Source organism: Telmatherina bonti, assembly GCF_933228915.1.
Source record: "Telmatherina bonti genome assembly, chromosome: 2".
Lineage (NCBI taxonomy): Eukaryota > Metazoa > Chordata > Actinopteri > Atheriniformes > Telmatherinidae > Telmatherina > Telmatherina bonti.
In genome coordinates, this window is record NC_136620.1 from 22,958,417 (window position 1) to 22,980,623 (window position 22,207).

Genomic DNA, 22,207 nt, shown 5'->3' on the forward strand with positions numbered 1-22,207 from the left:
AGGACCCAAAGTAAATGTCAGTAAAACTTTATAGGTTACCACTCTTTGTCACTTCCACCCTACTTGCTCTCAGGTCCGCCCTTCCAGGTAAGCAGGACTGTCTTTTATAGTGTCACTGGTCCTGATCACCAATTGGCCGCAGCTGTGACCAGGCTCAGCACAGAGGCAGAGCAGCTCAGCCCAGGTGCCTACATCTTCCCCATCTTTTTCATAACCATGTCCTCATGGGTCCATAGGCAATACTAATGTCCATATCTAGCAGGTGGCTGTCCTCTAGTAGTCCTCTGGGATCGGCACAGGACTAGGTCATCTTCACCTCCAGGTTCCAGCCTTGTTGGGACATTGTGGGCAATATGGTCCTCTTGTTCAGGCTCTGTTCCAGATGGTAATGATTCAGCCTCCTCCCCACTCAGCGATGGTCGTCTGGGTTGTGCCATACCTAAAGCAGGAAAAAGACCCCACACCACCCCTGGTTGACCCTCTTCCACTCCCTCTGGTGGAGCATAGTCAACTGGACAGGGGCGCATTAGATTCTGGTGTAAAACCTTCTCTGGCCCTTGCCCAGATTCTGGCTTTACAACAAATACTGGTAGGTCAGCATTGGGTTGTCTAACAACAACATAAGGCTCACTTTCCCAAATATCTGAGAGCTTACCTCCCCTCCTCCGGCCCCTGTGCCGTAGCAGAACCCTTTCCCCAGGAAGCAGTGGTGTGCTCATTGGGTGCCGGTCATAGTTCTGCTTCTGTTGTTGGCGGGAGGTTTGCAGCTTTGCTGCTGCCTGTTGATGGGCCAGCCTGAGTGTCTGATGGTGTAGCTTAACCCAGTCAGTTTGAGGCTCAGATATATTACTTGTGTTACCCAGTGTTACATCCAAGGGAAGACGCGGGTGCCAGCCAAACAGTAGATAGGAAGGGGTATGTCCTGTGGAGCCAAAAGACTGGTGAAAGCAGTCTTTTGACGATCCTCTCGTTGGACAGGCACCTGCCAATATCCACTAGCCAAGTCGAGGGTTGAAAAGTACTTAGCCTGTGACAGCATAGTTAGGGACTCTTCAATCCTTGGCAATGGAAAAGCATCTTTTCGTGTAATGGCATTTACCTTGCGATAGTCAACGCAGAATCTCAGGGTGCCATCCCTCTTCCTTACCAACACAATTGGAGATGCCCAAGGACTGCAACTCTGGTTAATGACCCCTGCCTCCAGCATGTCCTGCAACAGAGCGCGTACCTCTTGGTAGATGTGTGGGGGAATCTGCCGATGTCTCTTGCGAACAGGTGGTGCATCTCCTGTTGGAATCTGGTGAAATACAACATCTGTACTACCAAAATCCTGGTCAGTCAGGGAGAATACCTTGCGATGACGTTCCAACAATTCCTGCACTTGATGTTGTTCTTCTGGTGTAAGGGAGGCACCAGAAAGGTCAACAGGGATAGGAGTTGCTATGCCAATTGGGCCAGAATCCACTTGCTGTAGGTGTACCTCTATCGCACCTGGAGCTGTCAGTGTTAGACTGACACTTCCACTCACTATGTCTTCTGACTGGATCAAAGTCAGCTGTCCCACTTTCTGGAAGCGTTGGAGGTAGAAGGGCGCATTGGTGATGTTTTTTAACCATAGTGGAATAAGTCCCCCGTTGGCAGTCACCACTGCTCGTGCCACGAGAAAGGGGGCCGCTTCCACCAAGGGTTCTACCAAAGCGACGTAGGGTTGGCCAGCTGGACCCCCCCGTGCTCTTGCCAACAGTAGGACCTCTTGTCTGGGCTGAACACAGACCTTCTTGGTAACCCACGCATAACCCACATTGCCCTCAACAGATGAGAACTTGGCCTCTTGACTACAAATTCTCATAGCCTTTTTCCAAGCCTTCTGTCCGAGTGGGCTGGCTTCAACTGGTGGACCCTGTGGTTGTGCTGCATTCTCCTGGAACACTGCCTGCCAACATCGTCGCATCACATTCATACCAAGCAGCCCTGGTACCTGGGATAAGCAGTGGTCTTGTACCACTACCACTCCACAACGCTCCACTGTAACTGTGCCAACAGTTATATCCACCATTGCACACCCAACATATGGGATAATGAGGTCGTTTGCTGCTGTTAAGGTCATCCAGGTGTAAGGGTCTGTCAGTTTGACTCCATTCTCTCAAAACACCTTTCTGAAGGTGCTCTCCCTTAGCATGGTAACTTGTGAACCAGTGTCCACGAGGCATGGGATGGTCCTCCCAGCCATCACCACATTCATGATGGGGCACTCATCAACCAGATGGTCCTTACCCGACTCTTCACTGGAAACAGTCTTTTCTGGCCCCACTGTCATTCTGTCGGCAGTGGGGCTTAGTAGTTTAAAGTCGATGCAGTGGCTCCATTGTTCTGGTTGGGGTTCTGTTGCTGGTGACGTTGGATGTGGCCGACTTTACCGCATTGGCGACAAATAGGGTGCCATTGTTCATTATACCGGTTGAGAGGCCTGTTGATTGATACAGACCGGTCATTGCGTCGTCTCCACTGGGGCCTTGGAGGGTAATAGTGCTGGTTGGGGGAGTGATCAGGGGGCTGTCTATTGGGAGTAGGGGCTCCACTATGATTTTGATTAGTGGGCATAGCTGCTCCCAGCCCCAAGTCTGCCTTCAGCCCCTTAACCAGTTCTTGAACAATAGCAGACATTTGGTTCTTCATCTCAGCAGTGAGCTCTTCCTTAATGTCCTTTTTCATTTGCTGGATGTCCAGCGATGGCGATGGGTGTTTTGTCAGCAGCCTGGTGACAATAAGCGGCTGGCTCCAGATCATCCCCCTCATCTCTGCTCCGTGCTTCAGTCTCAATTTCTGCAAAAGTCATAGAGGGTGTAGAACGGATTAGGGACTTTAGGTCTCTCCTTAAATGTTTATCCAAGCTACCATCCACAAACGATCCAAGTCCACCAAGCAATCTGGACCCCTTCTTTTCAACTTGTGGAATAGCTCCTGTAGCCTCAATGAGAAATCCACCACTGCCTCTCCTGGATCCTGCCGACAACGTCAAATATGTAGCACGCACAAAACGGGGAAGAGAGGCTGTGTCCCCCTTAAGCTTCGCCTATAAGGACACCTCTGGTCAGAGCACCTCAGCAGGCCAAGCAAGACAGGATAATTAGACAGATTAAAAAGGTTTATTGTCTCCTGTGTATTACAAAATGTAGTCCGTAGCTGCCACCTGCAGTGGTTCTGGCTTTAATCCCAGACTGGTAAAAAACACAAAACAATGCTAATAACAAAGAAAGTGCAATAAAACCATTAAAATATAATCCAATCTAAAATTATACCCGACCACCAGGCAGGTGGAGCAACTCTGTACGACAGGAGACCACTAAACGGGAACAGATAAAAACAGTTAAAAATGCAAAAATCACTAAAAACAAATGTACAATAAAACAGACCTCCCCAAGAGCAGCCAGGGTGAGTGGCTCTTATTTAATGGTCTTATCAAGGACCCAAAGTAAATGTCAGTATTACAATTACCAATAAAACTTTATACGTTACCACTCTTTGTCACTTCCACCCTGCTTGCTCTCAGGTCCGGCCTTCCAGCTAAGCAGGACTGTCTTTTATAGTGTCACTGGTCCTGATTGGCCGCAGCTGTGACCAGGCTCAGCAGAGAGGCAGAGCAGCTCAACCCAGGTGCCTACACTGTGCAGTACATTATTTTATTAATGTGGTGTTAAACTGTTATGAAAACATGACTTCCCTTCAAGTCATGAGACAGGCAGCAAACAAATACAGTCCAAAATGTAAGGATTAAAAAACATGGAGCTGCATTTCACGGCAGCACAGCGGATAATGAATGAATGAACTATTAGTGACCAAAGTATAAATTATATGAATTTGTCATCCCACTCCTTGTCTCTTATCACATGCAGGTGAAGTGACACCTACGCACAAACGTCCTACAGAATCACCGTTTGTGTCCCCTTTGTTTGTCTCTTTGGTAGAAACTCGCTGGAGCACTTCCGTTGTGAGACTAAATATGCAGCGTTTTGTTTTTGCAGCTGTTTTTGCTTCTGCAGCGCTTTTCTGTATTTGCAGTTTGTTTCTTTATTTGCAGAACATTTTTCTTCTTTTGAATTACGTTTTTGGATTTGCAGCGTTTACTGCTTGCATTTCTATTCCTAAATGCATTTGTTTTTCTATATGAAGCGCGTTTGCACCCGTCAGCCACCATAGTCAGCAGTATTAGAACCTTTCCGTCTGAGTTGGGGCCATTCCTGGGCTGGCAGGTCCCCCAGCAAAGAAAAGTTTTGCCAGCACCCCACGCAACAAAATGCTTACCAAAACTCAACCTACATAGCTCAGGAGCATTTTGTAACTCATAAACCATTCTTGTCTCGTTATTAACAAACTAGTTACTTCATCTTCATCTTTATCTTCTGCCACTTATCCGGGGTCGGGTCGTGGGGGCAGCAGCCTAAGCAGGGAAGCTCAGACTTCCCTCTCCCCAGCCACATTTGCCAACTCTGCGGGGGGGATCCCGAGGCGTTCCCAGGTCAGCCGAGAGATATAATCCTCCAGAATGTCCTGGGTCTTCCCTGGGGTCTCCTCCCAGAGGGACGTGCCTGGAACACCTCACCAGGGAGGCGTCCAGGAAGCATCTTGACCAGATGCCCGAGCCATCTCAACTGGTTCCTCTCGATGCGGAGGAGCAGCGGCTCTACTCTGAGCCCCTCCCGGATGACCGAGCTCCTGACCCTATCTCTAAGGGTGAGCCCGACCACCCTGCGGAGCAAACCCATTTCAGCCGCCTGTATACAAGATCTCGTTCTTTCGGTCACGACCCACAGCTCATGACCATAGGTGAGGGTAGGAACATAGATCGACTGGTAAATCAAGAGCTTCGCCTTCTGGCTCAGCTCCTTCTTCACCACGACAGACCGGCGCAGAGTCCGCAATACTGCAGACGCCGCACCGATCCGTTTGTCAATCTCACGCTCCATCCTTCCCTCACTCGTGAACAAGACCCCGAGATATTTAAACTCCTCCACTTGAGGCAGAACCTCACTTCCGACCCAGAGAGGGCAATCTACCCTATTCCGGCTGAGGACCATGGTCTCAGATTTGGAGGTGCTGATTCTCATTGCAGCCGCTTCACACTCGGCCGTGAATCGCTCAAGAGCTGGAGATCACGACAAGATGAAGCCAACAGGACCACGTCTTCTGCAAAAAGCATGGACCCAATCCTGAGGCCACCAAGTCGGATCCCCTCAACACCTCGGCTGCACCTAGAAATTCTGTCCATATAAGTTATGAACAGAATCGGTGATAAAGGGCAGCCTTGGCGGAGTCCAACCCTCACCGGAAATGAATTCAACTTACTACCGGCAATGCGGGCCAAGCTCTGACACCTGTCGTACAAGGACCGGACAGCTCATACAAGGGGGTCCGGTACCCCATACACCCGGAGTACCCCCCACAGGAGCCACGGGGGGACACGGTCGAATGCCTTCTCCAGGTCTACAAAGCAGATGTAGACTGGTTGGGCAAACTCCCATGCCCCCTCCAGGACCCCAAAGAGGGTATAGAGCTGGTCCACTGTTCCGCGACCAGGACGAAAACCAAACTGCTCCTCTTCAATCCGGGATTCGACTATCCGGCGGACCCTCCTCTCCAGGACCCCTGAATAGACCTTACCAGGGAGGCTGAGGAGTGTGATTCCCCTGTAATTGGAACACACCCTCCGGTCCCCCTTCTTAAAAAGGGGTCCACCACCCCAGTCTGCCAATCCAGCGATACTGCCCCCGATGTCCACACGATGCTGCAGAGGCGTGTCAGCCAGGACAGCCCCACAGCATCCAGAGCCTTAAGGAACTCCGGGCGGATCTCATCCACCCCCGGGGCCTTGCCGCCAAGGAGCTTTTTGACCACCTCAGCGACTTCAGCCCCAGAGATAGGAGAGTCCACCCCTGAGTCCACCAGTTCTGCTTCCTCATCGGAAGATGTGTTGGTAGGACTGAGGAGGTCTTCGAAGTATTCCTTCCACCGACCCACTACGTCCCGAGGTGAGGTCAGCAGTTCCCCACCTCCACTGTACACAGTATTGATGGAGCACTGCTCCCCCCTTCTGAGCCACCGGATGGTGGACCAGAATCTCCTAGAAGCTGTCCAGAAGTCTTTCTCCATGGCCTCGCCGAACTCCTACCATGCCCGAGTTTTTGCCTCGGCAACAGCCGAAGCCGCATGACACTTAGCCTGTCGGTACCCATCAGCTGCCTCCAGAGTCCCACAGGCCAAGAAGGCCCGGTAGGACTCCTTCTTCAGCTTGACGACATCCCTCACTGCTGGTGTCCACCAACGAGTCCTGGGATTACCGCCACGACAGGCACCAACGACCTTACAGCCACAGCTCCGGCTGGCCGCCTCAGCAATAGAGGCACGGAAGACAGCCCATTCAGACTCAATGTCCCCCACCTCACTCGGAACATGTTCGAAGCTCTGCTGAAGGTGGGAGTTGAAGCTCGCTCTGACAGGGGACTCAGCCAGATGTTCCCAGCAGACCCTCACAACATGTTTGGGCCTGCCAGATCTGACCGGCTTCCTCCCCCACCATCTGAGCCAACTCACCACCAGGTGGTGATCAGTTGACAGCTCCGCCCCCCTCTTCACCCGAGTGTCCAAGGCATGTGGCCGCAGGTCCGACGATACGACTACAAAATCGATCATCGAACTGCGGCCCAGGGAATCCTGATGCCAGGTGTACATATGGACACTCTTATGTTGGAACATGGTGTTCGTTACGGACAATCCATGATGAGCACAGAAGTCCAATAACAAAACACCATTTGGGTTCAGAGGGGGGCGAACCATGCCTCCCAATCACTCCCCTCCAGGTCTCACTGTCATTGCCCACGTGAGCATTGAAGTCCGCCAGCAGAACAATGGAGTCCCCAGAAGGAGCACCCTCCAGCACTCCCTCCAAGGACTCCAGAAAGGGTGGGTACTCTGAACTGCTGTTTGGCGCATTAGCACAGACAACAGTCAGGACCCGTCCCCCCACCCGGAGGCGGAGGGAAACTACCCTTTCATCCACCGGGGTAAACCCCAACGTGCAGGCACCAAGCTGGGGGCTGATGAGAATGCCCACACCTGCTTGGCACCTCTCACCATGAGGAACTCCAGAGTGGAAGAAAGTCCAGCCCTTTTCGAGGGTACTGGTTCCAGAGCCCAAGCCATGCGTCGAGGTGAGTCCAACTATATCTAGCCAGAACCGCTCAACATCGCGCACAAGCTCAGGCTCCTTCCCCACCAGAGAGGTGACGTTCCACGTCCCTAGAGCCAGCTTCTGCAACTGGGGATCGGACCGCCAGGGTCCCCGCCTCTTGCTGCCGCCCAGCTCACATTGCACCTGACCCCTGCGGCTCCTCCCACAGATGGTGAGCCCACGGTAGGTGGGCTCACCATCTCTCTGCAGTGTGAACATTTTTCATATTGATCATTAGGTAATAACTATCATGTACTGGAAACTTTAAATGTCAAATTATTTCATTCTTGCTCTCAGCGAAGCTAGATGCTTTTTCCTGCTCCGTTTGTCTCCCTCCTCCCATTCTAGCCTGCTACTTTGTCCTGTCTGTCTCAGAGTCTCACTGTACATCTTATTCCTCAAACTTTTACATCATGGATCTGATTGACTGGTTTCTGAATGCTATTGATCTCATTTTTTCATACTGGAAATTGGGCCTGCATGTCCCAATGGAAGGCACCCTGCTGGATACGTTTTGGACTCGAGGGCAAAGTAGCAAGGATGTGAAGGATGTTTATATTTCTGATTTACGGAACTCAATTTTCTACTTATTGAAGCTGGCGGATTTGTGATGTACCTGAAAATCTGCCAGATATTGACAGCAACTGGCAGGCTACCTGAATTCTGCGGCAGAATTTACTGTGCGAGCAGTGCACAGACTGAAGCAATGACCGAGCTGGATTGCAAGCAGGATGCCAATCTGGCCCAAACTGGCAAACTGGTGGTGGTTTTGGAGCTGGTAGGAAGAATCATTTCCAGCGTGGAGCGGATGTCTGCTCGTATCGGTGGAAATGGAACCCTCAACATCAGGCTGTTTGGAGCTGGTAGCGTGAGACCAGCTGTTTATTCAAGGTTGGGAGCAAAATATTTTCCTGGCCTGACAGCCAAAAAAAATCAATTTTATCTGGATTCAGCTTCCCCAAAGGCCTTGGGGCCACAACCCCCAGAGAAAGGAATGTGATGTTCACTGACACTCTGTCCCTCAAGCCATCCCTGCATCTACATGGACTGTAGCACCTAGCTGCGGTCCACACACACTATTGACACACCACCAAGCTTGACTTTGTGTTGTCTATTGTGTGAATTTGTGCTTATGTGTATATGAGGTGTTTTTTTTTCTTGCCAGACTGTGTCCCCATGAGGCACAGTCCGGTAGTACCTGTTTTTTGCCCTCTACCTTTAATCCTAATGTACCTCTTTTCTTATCTGTTGAAAGGCGGCATTGGATAAAGTTGGCTGCGAGGCCTCAGTCTGCCTGGTTCTATGATCTGTGTAATTGTTCTGTGTTTGTCTGTCAAAACTTGGATGGGTTGTTCTGGAACCTTGAATTTCCCCTCAGGGATGTATTAAGCATTCTTGATCTTGATCTTGTTTAGGCTGTGTCTAAGACTGCCTTACTTTGCCCAGTCTCCTAACCTGGATTTCTGGTTCTGACTGGTGAGATAAAGCAACCAGACACTGTGTTGGTCGACAGAACATACCTGCAGCTTTAGAAGATAATGCAACTCCTAGAAAAACTGGAAATAAAATAATACCAGATTCTTAACATGTTATTCTAATTTATGTTTATTATTTAATAGTTTTATGCAGAGAAAATAATCTAAAACAATATGCTGAATTTAATATGGTTTAAAACATCTTAAGCTGCTGCTTTAATAGCTTGTCATTCTGTATGTGATAGATTTAGAAGAGAAATTTCTGCTCAGAAAAGCTCTGATCATGTCAATGTTAGGAGGAAAGGAGTCCACAGAGATAATGATGGGATCAGATCTGAAAACTTCCGTCACATTCTGCTCTACAAGTTTAGAATATTTTTTTACACAAACATCTGACAGGAATAGAGATGAAAGAAGAAAATGAAATGTACCTTCACACAGTCTGATCACTTAAGTTCTACAAGCACATATGAGGCTTTTAAACCACATAATGATTCTGTTTTTTTCTTTTTTCTACATGTTCTGTTCCTCATTTTCTGAAACATCTCTGACATTTCGTGGCAAAATATCCCATTTATCCATGGAAGGAGGGTGATTTTCCCAGTCGGGATGAAGAGGAGGGTTGTTGAGAGCCATCAAACAGCCCAACCAGTAGCATTCAGAGGACAGGTAGTCGATCATATCCTGACCTTCATGTCCAGGGAAGCAGCCTGTGGAGGGAAGTTTCTGTGAAGAAGAAACAATTCTCGATCAGAAAATGGCAGAAAAGATAGCAAACAATATGATCCAGACATATTAATGGTTTGACTCGTCAGCTCTGTGTTTGTTCAATTTTTTCTGAAATTAGGCCTGCATTACTTTCCAACAAATAAACTGGATCACCACGCAATCCGTCTGGAAGAATCTAAGAGTGTAGAGTACAAGAAAGCAGGTCTAGTCTGCACCTGGTCATCTCTGACACCTCAGAACAGCTTGGAAGTCTTGGATGGGTCGGTGAGTTGGAAGTGTTGGATGTGTTTGGGGATTTGGAAGTCTTGGGCATGTTGGAAGTTAAAAATGTTGGATGTGTTGGAAGTGATGGACATGTTGAACGTGTTTGAAGCAATAACAGATTGGACATCTTAAAAGTCTTGGATGCTTTTAGTGTTAAAAGTTTTGGATGTGTTGTTTGTTTGGAGTGTTGGTTGTGTTTGATGTGTTGGATGTGTTGCTGGGTTAGATGAATTGGACGTGTTGGAAGTGTTGGACATGTTAGTAGTGTCAGAAATGCTGGAAGTGTTGGTGGATTGGAGATTTTGGACATGTTGGACAGGTTGGAAGTGTTAGAAGTGTGTTTTTTTTTTACATAATATATTCCTACAGTCCAACCAACCTTTGAGCCAGCATTTTTCTGGCTGTAGAGTGCCAGCTGGAGGTTTTCTACCGTTGACTGTCTGTACTGTTTCACCTAAAACACACAGAAGCAAGTCAGAAACCCAAATGGTTCACTCCTAGACCAATATTTTAATCCAGTACCTTCTCAGATGCTTCACTTTCCTTCCCATTCAGTCCGAACACCTCATCCAGTTGGATCTTTTTTGTCATCATGTCTTTCACTGCCTTTTCAAATTGTTTCTAAATGAGTTCAGAATGTAGTAATTTAGAGAAAGGAATAGTTCACATTTAATTAGCATTGCTATGAATAACTCCAAACAATTCTGTACCTGAATAAGTGTCCTGGTCTCGTCAGGGGTCTTGTGCCTCTCTTTAAGAGCTTGTTTGATTTTTGGCCAGGAGCATCTCAGCTCATCATACATCTCTTTCAGGCGGATTTTATTCACCGGGTTGTTCATGCTGATGGTTGTTCCTGTTTTCAGTGAAAGAGCCACCTCCCCCACCATTCTGTCAAAAACAGAAACCAGAAAAATAATGGATTTAAGTTATGTACCACTTCTTAAGGCTTCCATAGCACTTTACATTAGCTGCGTTTCCATGGCATTTTTTGTGAAAAAAAGCAATATTTCTATTTTTTGACAACAATTGCGATTTGCGGGGTGTTTCCATTGAACAGTGTTTAGGACATAAGCTGCAGTTCTCATAAAATGTCTTTTGGGTGATGACATTTTGTGAGAATTGTGACCTTTGCAAGGTAGCCTAGCGTTATTTTGGGGTTTTCTACTTTCTGCGGAGTATTTGCTCTCCGAAGCTTCTCTCACTCAAATTTTAAAACCGTAGAATTTGCTGTTGTTTGTTCCAACCCCTTGTTTACTGCAAATAAACTCGACCCCCCACGTCACGTCCCGGGACACGTAAATGCAAAATATGTTTCCATTACACTTTTACAATATATTTCTATATTGAAAGAACTGAAAAACAACCTCTTGGGAGTGTACAAACTTCTTAGCAATATTTGAGACTTTTTTTTTAAATGCGGGTGTTTCTATTAGCAGTTTTTTCACTGTGATATTTAGTTTTTGTGCAATTCTAGGTGTAATGGAAATGCACCTATTGAATCTATTATTCATTTACTCTTCATTCATATTTGGTGATGGTAAACTACATGTGTAACCACAACTGCCCTGGACAGACTGATGGAAATGTGGTAGCCAATGCACGGCAATTGTCTCTTAAACCATCATCAAAGTATTCATTTGCACACCAACAATGCAGACACTGGAGGCAAGGAGGTTGAAATATCCTGCCCTCCTTTAGATTGACTGGGACATAGGGACTTAAATCTCTGACCTTCAAGTCATTTGATAACCAGCCCTACCTCCTGAGCCACTGTAGTCATTTATTATTTATCTTTAATTCTTTTATTTGAAAGAGAACTCAGTCAAGTTTTCAGCTGGCCCTGATATGTAACTTACCTGTCTTTGAACGATTTCAGTTCTTCCTCTTTTGCTGTCAGAGCAGAGCTGTGAAGAAATGATCAGGCTTGTAAAAACATGTCCATTTAAGGTGCATTCACATCAGGAAAGTCCGCTAGACTTGGTCCGATTGGGGACTCTGCTCATTGGGACAGAGATTGCATTCACGTTGCATTTTGATAAAAATAAACCAGACCATTAGAATAATGAATCCCTATTCTTATCAAAGATGGTGCGGCACTAATATTTAGCTAAAGAGAGGACAATACTTACATAAAGAAGAAAACTCCATTTTGAGTTAAACATGGAGCACGAAACTATCACTGTTTTGGGTGTTTTTTATTTTGTCTTATACAAGTATACTGCAGAAATACACTGCAACAATGTTCGCAGTATGAACAACAGATGAGCCAGAAGACAATCGCTATGTATTTACCCACAATGCAATGCTACACCAAATGCATGAAGAAACCTTTTTTTGTAGTCTGCTTCCTGTATTTGGTCCACTTTAAATGGGCCGAGACCTGTGTTTGGTAGTGGACTGAGTCTGCTTCTTTGGTCCGAAGTCGTTTTGCACATTCACAGCTCACCAAATGACGCGGACTAGAAGAGCAAAAGGACTAGTATTTGAATAAAAAATGGTGATTTGAATGTGCCCTAAAAAACAAAACTAAATGATGAAACAGTACTTTTTGTGTCAAACCAGAGATTTTTGTCATTGTTTACATTGACATATCAAATTGCTTTTATAGAAGACCTTTCTCGTCTTTATGCACAGAGAACTAAAACTGAATTAAAACCTGCTGGATTTAGACTTTTTTCCAGGTCTAACTGTCATTGCCCACCTGACCATTGAAGTTTCCTCTGGGAGAATTTTGTCCTATGACTCAAAGCCAATGGATGCTCGAAAGTCAGGACCCCGCACAAAGCAGGAGGGAGCCTACATTCCTATCTGCTGGCGTGAACCCCGGTATTGTTACTGAGCTGAAGGCATCTTACTGCATCTTACAGCTCTAACTGTGGATTAGATTTATCTATTCATCCATTTTCTGATCACTCATCTGGGGACTGGTCGAGGAGGCAACAGCCGAAGTAACAAAACCCAGAACTCCCTGTCCCCAGCCATATTTGCAAGCTCATCAGGAAGGACCAGGCCAGCCGAGAGATATAATCCCTCCAGTGTGTCCTGGGTCTTCCATAGTACATGTCCATCTGTCCAGCAGGTGGACAGACAACATCACAACTGAGTACAGTCGCATGTGTCTGGTCTCCAGCAGATAAAGAATGTAGGATGATAAAGCCTGAATGTTGCTACATTATGTTGCTTGTAAACCATATTAAATTTTATTAGGGATAAATAAAGCTCCTGTTAATACCCCAATATCTGAAATTAATTTCCCATCTAAATATGTTGAATAATATGGGAAAATGTAGTTTCTGATGGAGTTTGGTGATGCTGAAGCTGGTGTTTATTGCCATGTTGAAAATCGCTTTAGTTCTGGTTCAACAGGTGTGAACACAGGCCAGTTCACAAGAAAGCATCCAGTTCTGAGGCTTTAGAAACCCTGAAGAACAAGAACTGTGTCTGTGTGAAGCCCAGGCATCATGTCATGGTGCCTTGGTGGAGAGAATTTTCGGAGCTTCCCTGAAAGCATCTTGATTACACGCTATCTATTTCCCTTCACCTGTGCCTCCACCTTTTTAAGCAACAGTCCTTCCTTTGTCTGACTGCCAGATCGTCAGAGCTTTTTCCACTACACGCATCAAGCCTTATTGAAAATGTTCTGGAAAGTCTGTGTATGACCTGTTTTCTTCCTTCTGGTATCCAAACTTGCCTGCCTAAGTCTGGAACTCTGCATCTGCTAATTAAGTCTCTGGTATTTTGGAACTCTGAACGTCTACTGTTTTTTTGGATCTTGGATCTCGTTCTTCCTACCCATTACTCCCACATCTGGACTTTACTCCGGGTACGTTAAAGCCAGTCAGTAAAATCACATCTCTAGCTGGATTTCAAAGAAGACTTGCCTATTTTTCCATTCTCACAGAGAAACAAGCTGGTGGAGTTTGTGAGAATACTAATAAAATCTCTATTTCTGACAGTCCTAAGTTTTACTGAGTTTTTGTGGGTTCAGGCTGCTGAAATCGTTACACATCAAGGTGACTCTCAATACATAAAGAAAATAGTTCATACAGTAACAGAATTTAATATCTTAGACTGGTTTTAGATCCACAACTTAAATTTGATAAGCATATAAAGAAAATATCTGAAATATTACAAAATAATCTAAACTGCTTTAAATTAATCAGAAATTACATACCAAACAAGGCTGCCCTGCTGTACACGCATGCTATGATATTTTCTCATGTATCATTCTGCATGACAACATGGGCTCAAGCCACTCCGACTGCAACCAAACGTGTAGGTTCACTATATAACAGAGCATTAAAAGTTATGGATAAAAAAAACAATCCAACCGTCATCACCACTGCAATATCTTGAAAAAAATACAATCTGATGAGCTTTGACAGCTTTATCAGTTTCTCCTTTATTGAATTAATTTACAGATGTATTATTTAGTACCTGAGGCTCTAAGCACATGTGTGGAGAGACAAAACAGCAGCAGAGTTACCAGAAGTGTGACAAACCATGACTGTAAAATCCCATATTTTAGGAGTAGTTTTGGGCAGACAGCCTTTTCTGTGAAGAGTTCTAAGTTGTGGAACGCTCTCCCAACAGACCTTAAGACCATACCGGATTTTAAAAGGTTTACTTCCAGACTTAAGAATTGGATAAAGAGAAATCAGGTCTGCACTCACTTTTAGTATTGTAATTTTTCCATGTGGGTGGAAAAACGGTAGTTTTGATTGAATGTATTGACAATGTTCTTATTTCAGACTGATTTTTATTGACAGCCTTGAATGCGTTTTACTTAATTTTACATTTTGGTGTGTATATATATATATATATATATATATATATATATATATATATATATATATATGTATTTGTATTTTGTATGTATATATAAAGGCACATATGTGTAACTTCTAATTTTGCAATGCAATGTAAACTGTGTATACTTTCTTATAACTAGGGACGGGCACTGAAAAATTAGTCTTCGCTAAAATGCTGCAGTATGTGCCATTATTCATAGAGCATACTTGTCCCTATCAAATAAAAATAAAAAATAACAATAAATATGCAGTATCTAGCTGGAATCTCATGCACCAGCTCACGTCTTACCCCTGGGATCCACTGAACGTGGAAGTGCTGCCCTTTCGCTGCTGATCGCAGCAACAGTAGTAAAAAGGACTGGTTTTACCAGGTGCATTGCGATGCGTTTCAGCTTCTCTAAATTATGCGTCAGTTCTATTTTTGCTGCTTGTTGCCTTGAAAACTTGTCAATCTGGAGCAGAGCAGATTGTTCAGGCAGGAATTCAAGTGAACCAAAGTGGATCTGGTGGATTTTGCCAGTAAAAGACTACATGTCCACAGATGTCTACATGGATGCATTTTACTCTGAAACATCAACATTTTTTCATTACTGCTGGCACCGGTACCAAGCCGTTAGGTGCGAGACGGTTTTACTTAATGACACACTGGATATGCGCATTTAGACGTGAGACGTGGTCGAACTATGTCTTTTTATTTTTGCTGGTTTATTGTTCACTTTAAAGCAGTTTTATGAATAGGCCTAAACCAACTATGATGCACAATAACACAACCCTCATGTGAACCGTGACACAGACGTTCCGCTCTGAACTCTGCTGGTGAAATAGGGTGCCAGGCGGAAAGCTCAGCGCAGCCGCTCTGCAGTGTTTCCACAACGCATCTGTGTTCAGTGGATCCCCGGGTTAAGGCTGCCAGAGAGGTGACCTTCCACATCCAGAGACCTTTTTGCTACAGGTGGTCCTAGCAGGGACCACGAAACCCAAATAACAAAGCTGCTTGTTTCATTGGACATGCAAACCCCTCTTCCAGGTAGGGTGAGGTTCAGGGAGGACAATGAATCAGTACTAAAAGATCAGAATAAATAAAACATGTTTACCCTTTGTTCTGCAGCTGTTCCTCCAGCTCCTTTATTCTGTTTAAACAGATCACAGAAATGGATCAGTAACATCACATCAGATCAGACCTCATTATTTAAACCAATCACTAATTAGACCTTGATTTCTTCTCCTAAAGTCATGATGGAGGGAACCTGTCTGTGATGCTCCATTAAAAAATACATCCCATTAATGGAAACGGTGTAGCTTTACAAAAAAAAAAAATATTACAAAGAAGAGTGATAACATAAATCAATTAAATTTCTTCAATGTACTCAGTGGTTTTTAAAGTTTTTTTAAAATAACATTTCATTGGTGAATTTCAGATACCCTTACGAACTGAACCCTAAGCAATGACTGCTCCTAAAGAAAATGCACAGCGTGTGTCATTGAAACAAAATTGTATACACACGGTAGAAAAGGATGCCTAAAGGACTGTTATCCATACCTTTGTTGGAGTGGTTCCAGGTCCTCCTTTTGTTGCAAAGCATATCTGTAGATTAAATAAAACAGTTACTTAGAAGCACTAATCAAAATTACCTAAACTAACATTGCCTGAATTATGGATTACTTATTTTTTTCCTTCATTTAACACAAAAATCCTGGATATTGCTTCTGTTGAGATGTAATTTTACCAAAAATAGCACTACTACTACTACTACCACTGATGCTACTGCTACTGCTACTACTACTACTTCTACTACTGATGCTACTAACTGCTATCACTGATGCTACTATTGATGCTACTTCTACTGATGTTACTACTGTTACCACTGATGCTCCTACTTCTAATCCTACTACTACTACTATTGCAGTATAACTACTACTATTGATGCTACTACTGCTATTGCAGTACTACTGCTTCTGCTGATTCTACCACTACCATTGCAGTACTACTACTACTGCTGATGCTAATATTGCTGATACTATATATTGCTGATTCAACTACTACTGCTACCACTGATACTACTCTCACTGATGCAATAACTATTGCCGCTACTGATGCTTTTACTACTGATACTGCTTTTATAAATAATGATGAAAATGTTAAGTTGGTTATGGATCTGAGCAGTCCAGATGAAATCCAGATGACTTATTGTTGTTATTAACTGTAAATATTTTAACATTTGAACTCAGTTCTGGTACAACTCAGAACTGTTTTGGTATGGAAGAGTCATACAGGTGGAACAGGCCTTTTCAAATGGACAACTTGCTGGTTTCCAGTATCCACCTGCTGCTGTTGAAGCTTTTCTTTCTTCCATCAACATCAATAGAAAATGGAACAAATGTTTCATGAACTGGACTTGGTGAGAGAATCCTTTCTCCTCTCATCTCTGGAAGTTTTTGTTATTCGGAGTAAATTCCTGGTTAAAGGATGTCTGGGAGCTTTTCTTTGTCCAACATGAAGGCTTTCTGGAGTAGTGGGTCCACATGTCGGTAGATTGTTAGGTTTTGAGACTTTGTTAGGTTAGGTACAATTTTCCAGCTGTTTCTTCTTGCTGGAGTTATCCTCCGCAATTATAATGTCTTATTTCAGCTAAAGTGTGTAAAAACAGGCTGAAGGAATACTTAGTAAATATTTTTAACAGTACCACAACAAACATAATTTCTGAGGTAGGTGAAGCAAATCGTTGAGCTAGTGTAGCCATTGGGTCATTTACATTAAATTATAAGTGTGCTTCTGAAAACAGAAGTTAGGATATGAACCTGAAACCTTGAACTATCTGCAGATATCATATTAAGTCTTTCAATCATATTACTTTGAAGCTAGCTCATCATGAATTAAACCAGTTCCACTTTAGACGTTCATACCACAATAACCACCATAGTCTGTGGAACCAGTGCAATCACTGTAACCAGCTGAATCAGTGTAACCATTATAACCAGTGTAACCACTGTAATCACTATAGCCAGTGTAATGAGTGTAACCAGTGACCATTAAACCAGTGAAACCACTGCAACCAGCTTAACTAATTTAACAATTATTACCACTGTAACCACTGTCAACAGCTGAACCCCCTCTTAATGTTTTACTGCGGAAACTGGACTGGACTCTGAATGTGCCCTTTCCATAATTAGACACAAAGTCTCTTTTCCAGGAATTAGATGGTTTCTATCAGAACAGCTCAGGTAAACATCAGCAGGATATTTCATTCTGTTACTGGGGCTGCTTGAGCAGGGTTCCTACAATAAATGTATACTTGACCTTTCATTCAGAGTTCCTGTTGTATTCCAGCTGCTAGTCACCCAGGAAATGAACCCCATAAATCGCTGAGAGATGCTTTGGAGAACAGATTGTGAGGTTCTCATTTGGCTAAAGAAAAAGAATAAAAATCAGGATCTCTGATTTTCATAATTCTGAAGATCTCTGACCAACAAAGTTGTATGTTGACTTTATTTCATAAAATAACCAGATTTTTGAGTCCGCTGAAGTCAAGAAAAAGAACGTTTATAATCCACTCATCTTCCATCCATCATCCATCACACCTCCATCCCTTCATCCATCTATCCAACCATTAGGATATAAGTCTGTTCTTAGTTAAACTTTATCCGAAAACTACAGCTAGTAAAATGCCAAATTTCAACAACAAGGAAGTTTTATGTGTTTTACATCACATGTAAATTTATGCATATTAGAGCATCCTACTGTGTTCATTTTACTGTCTTACATCAGCCTTTTTGATTTGAATCCAAGTCCATTTGTTTGGAAAGTCTGCTTCATTTGGGGAGCTGTGTATGCACCAAACAAATTCTGATTCGGACTAAAGAAGCGGACTCAGCGGGGCGAGGTCGCTGGCGGGGGATGGGTTGGCGGGCGTGACTCCGTAACGGGCGCCTGTGCCGCCGTGGGGTGGGCTGTGCGGGGTCCCGGGCTCCGGTGCCCGGGGTTGTCCCCTGTCTCTTGGGGGTGGGGGGTCGGCTTGTGCCGGGGGGGGGGGCTGGGCTGACCTGGACCTGCCGCTGCGGCGGCGGGCAGGTACGTGCTCTGGTGCCTGGTTGCGACCCTGGGACTTGTTGAGTGGGGGGTGTTTGATAGTGTGGATGGGATGTGAGTGTGTATGGAGGGATGTGTGTAGGGGGTGTGCGTTGAGGACTGGTGGCGGTACATAGGTATGTGGATGTGTGTGGGTGGGGAAGTGTGATGATGCGTGTGTGGGGGGGGTGTTGTGGTGTCTGTGGGGGGGGTAGTGCCATGTGTGTAGGGGAGTGGGGTGATGCGTGTATGTGGGGAGTGGCGGTGGTGCATGTATACGGGTGTGTGTGTGTGGGGGGGGAGGGGGGAGGGGGGCGTGCTGTCTGTGTGTGTGTGTGGGGGGGGGGGGGGGGGGGGCAGGGGTGTATGTATGGGGGAGTGGGTGGTGCATGTGTGTGGTAGGTTGGTGGATAAGTGTAGATATGATGGATGGGAGTGGGGGAGATTTGGATGTGACGTGGGGGTCAGGAGGATGGTTTTAAGGGTGGGCTGAACGGGTGGCTGGGTGGACCTGAATGTGTCCGGAAGTGTGTGTGTGTGTGGCTGTAGGTGTGTGCTGAGACAGTGTGAAGTGCCGATGTGTGGACAAGGGGGGACTTCATGTCCCCAGGTGGGGGTGTCCTCTGTGAGTGAGGGGGCGGTGGACAATCGGTCTGGGATTCCCCTTCTGCCGCCCCGCCTCCTCTTTGTCCTCGTGCCCCCCTTCTGCATGTGGTGAGTTGGTCCCCTCTTGGGTCGGTGATGACTCTCTGGTTAGAGTCGCCGAAGGCTCTGGTTACGGGGATGGCTGTCCCCGGCTTGTCCTGGTCCTTGGGGGGCCCTGGGAGTAGGGGGCATGCCCAGTGCCGCGGGCGGCTCACCTTCCAGACTTAAATCCCTCAACCCCTCTTCCTCCCCGCTCCCCATCACACACAGGCAGGGTATTGGGAGGTGTGCACGTGGCGCTGGGTGGTGAGAAAGGCCATCAAGGTGGTCTTGATCGCTGCACCCAGCCTCGGCTCACCTCCCAGTTTTAATTACACTTAGACACCAAACACCAAAACACTGACGACTCACATGATTAGGGGGAAGAGCATGCGGTGTATGGTGGGCGGGGCTGCTTAGGTGGTCCCTCTCCCAACACCGCATGGCACTTCCCTCAGTTTTAATTGCAACTAATACATACTTCACAATCAGTCATAAGCGGGGGGGAGGCAGGGACGATAGGGTCTTCTCATGCCCCTGCTCTCGGGGCTTTACTGGGGGGGGGGTACGGGTGAGGGAAGAGTGCCGTCCATTAGGCCTAAGTCTGGGCTGGCCTGGCTGTAGGAGGGTTGTCGCCGGCCCTGGGGGGGTGCTGGGTCGGCTGCATCTGTGGGGTGGTGGGGGGGACACTGAGAGTGGTGGGCGGTAATTATGGGGGCCCTGATCGGGGCCATCCTGTCCTCTGCCCCCTCTGAGGTATCTCACATGGGACATGATGGAGGGGTGAGGTGAGGATGTGTGGGAGTGGGTGTATGGGGTTACAGATGGATGGTGGGATGGCTGGGGGGGGATTAGGGTTGGGGATATAGGTGGGTAGGGGATAGGGATGTGTGAGGATGAGTAGATGTGTGTGTGGAGGGGTATGTTGGCGCGTGGGTTGTATTGGGGTGTGCCTGTGTTGGAGGAGTGAGGGTATGTGTGTGTGTGTGTGTGTGTGTGTGTGTGTGTGTGTGTGTGTGTGTGTGTGTGTGTGTAGGGGGGGGTGTATATGCGGAATGGGATGTGTGAGTGAGGGTGAAGTTTGGAGGGGGGCTATGGGTGGTGGAGGGGTGCTTGGTGGGGCATGTGTGGTTGGGTAGAAGTAGAGGGATGGGGTGGCGGGGTGTGAGCGTGTGTGTGGGGGGGTGAGCGTGTGTGGGGGCGGGGGCGATTGGGGTTCGTGTGACTTGGTATGGGTGAGTGAGTAGAGGTGGGGTGGGGTTGTATATGTGATGGATGATGTGCATGGATTGCAGAGGGTTGTGTGGATGGGGGTTGAGAGGGGAGTGCGTGTTTTGGGGGGGGGGGGGTATGCATGTATATGTGTGTGTGGTTTGGTGGTGGGGGGTGGTGTCCTGTACCCGGGGGCGCAGCTGGTGCGCTGGGGTGCGACCTGGCTGCCGCTGGGTGGCGGTCTGGGGATCCTGGTCCTCCGTCAGTGTGGGCTGTGCCCTCTGCCTGCGGGGCGGGGGGCTGCTCACGGGCTCTTGGGGCCCTGGGGCCTGCGCTCTGTCTGCCCTAGGTGGCCGGTGCCCGGCGGGATCGGCCCTTGCCGGCCTGGGCCTGCTGGGGCCTGTTCCCCCTGACTGCGGGGGACTCTGGTTGGGCACCTCCTTCGCCACCTCCTGGGCAGATGCATGGCTGGCTCTGGAGTGGGGGGGTTGGGATCTGTACCTGGGGGTGACTGTCGGTTACCCGGGTCTCTGGGTTCTCCTGGCCTTCCTCTAGCTGTAGGCGGGCGGGGTCACATTGGCATGATCACTCTTCTCTAAACACGTTCCACTCTGAATGTTCTGCATGAATGTTCTGCATGTGTCACAGTCACTGAGTCATCCAGCAAGTTTATTCACTAACAGCAGGTAGCTCTCTTTCTGTCTTTTTGACTTAAATTGCTAGTTTCTGGTCCTCATGATTGTCAACGGTTTTGTTCTCCACGAATCTAGAGTTGGCTTGTGTGGGTGTATATATTTATGTGTGTGGGTGGGTATGTGTGTGTACTTATGTGTATGTGTATGTGTATGTATGTATGTGTATGGATATGTATATATGTATGCATATGTGTGAGTGTATGTGTATGTATGTTTATGTATATGTATGTGTGTGTATGTGTATGTGTATATGTATGTATGTGTATGTGTATGTGTATATGTATGTGTATGTATGTGAGTATGTATATGTGTATATATATATATATATATATATATATATATATATATATATATATATATATATATATATATATATATATATATATATATATATATATATATATGTATAAATATGTGTGTATGTATGTGTATATGTATGTATGTATATCTATCTTTATGTATGCATGTATGTGTACATGTGTGTGTATGCATGTGTATGTATGTGTATATGTATGTATTGTTGGGGAAAATTGTTATGAGTTTGGTTTGAATTAAGTATTAGACATATATGCATTGATTTGCTGTGATCCTGCTGTGTTCTGTGTCTATGCACAAAGCTTTCTTTAAGTTATATGATCCTTGTCTGGAATGTGCAGACAAAGTCTGAGACAGGAAGAGTTTCCTGCAGGGCATCTGTTTTTGTCAACTGCTTGGTTGACCAGTTGCTTAAGGTTAAAGGTCAGGAAGATAATGATTGTTTCATATGGTCTGCCCAGCGACTAGGAGGAGTTAAGCATGGTTTATAATTGGGTGTTACTTCAGCATCTGCAGAGAGAGTTCTCTCTCCAAGCTCCAGCGTGTGCTTGTATTAGTTTATAATAAAATGTTCATTGTAAGAAGACAGTTGACTCTTAGATGTATTACAACTTCTCAAGACCAGAGTATTTTCCACCACAGTATGTATGTATATATGTATATATATAATGTATGTGCGAGTGTATATACATATATATGTAGGTGGGTATGTATGTGCATATACATGTATG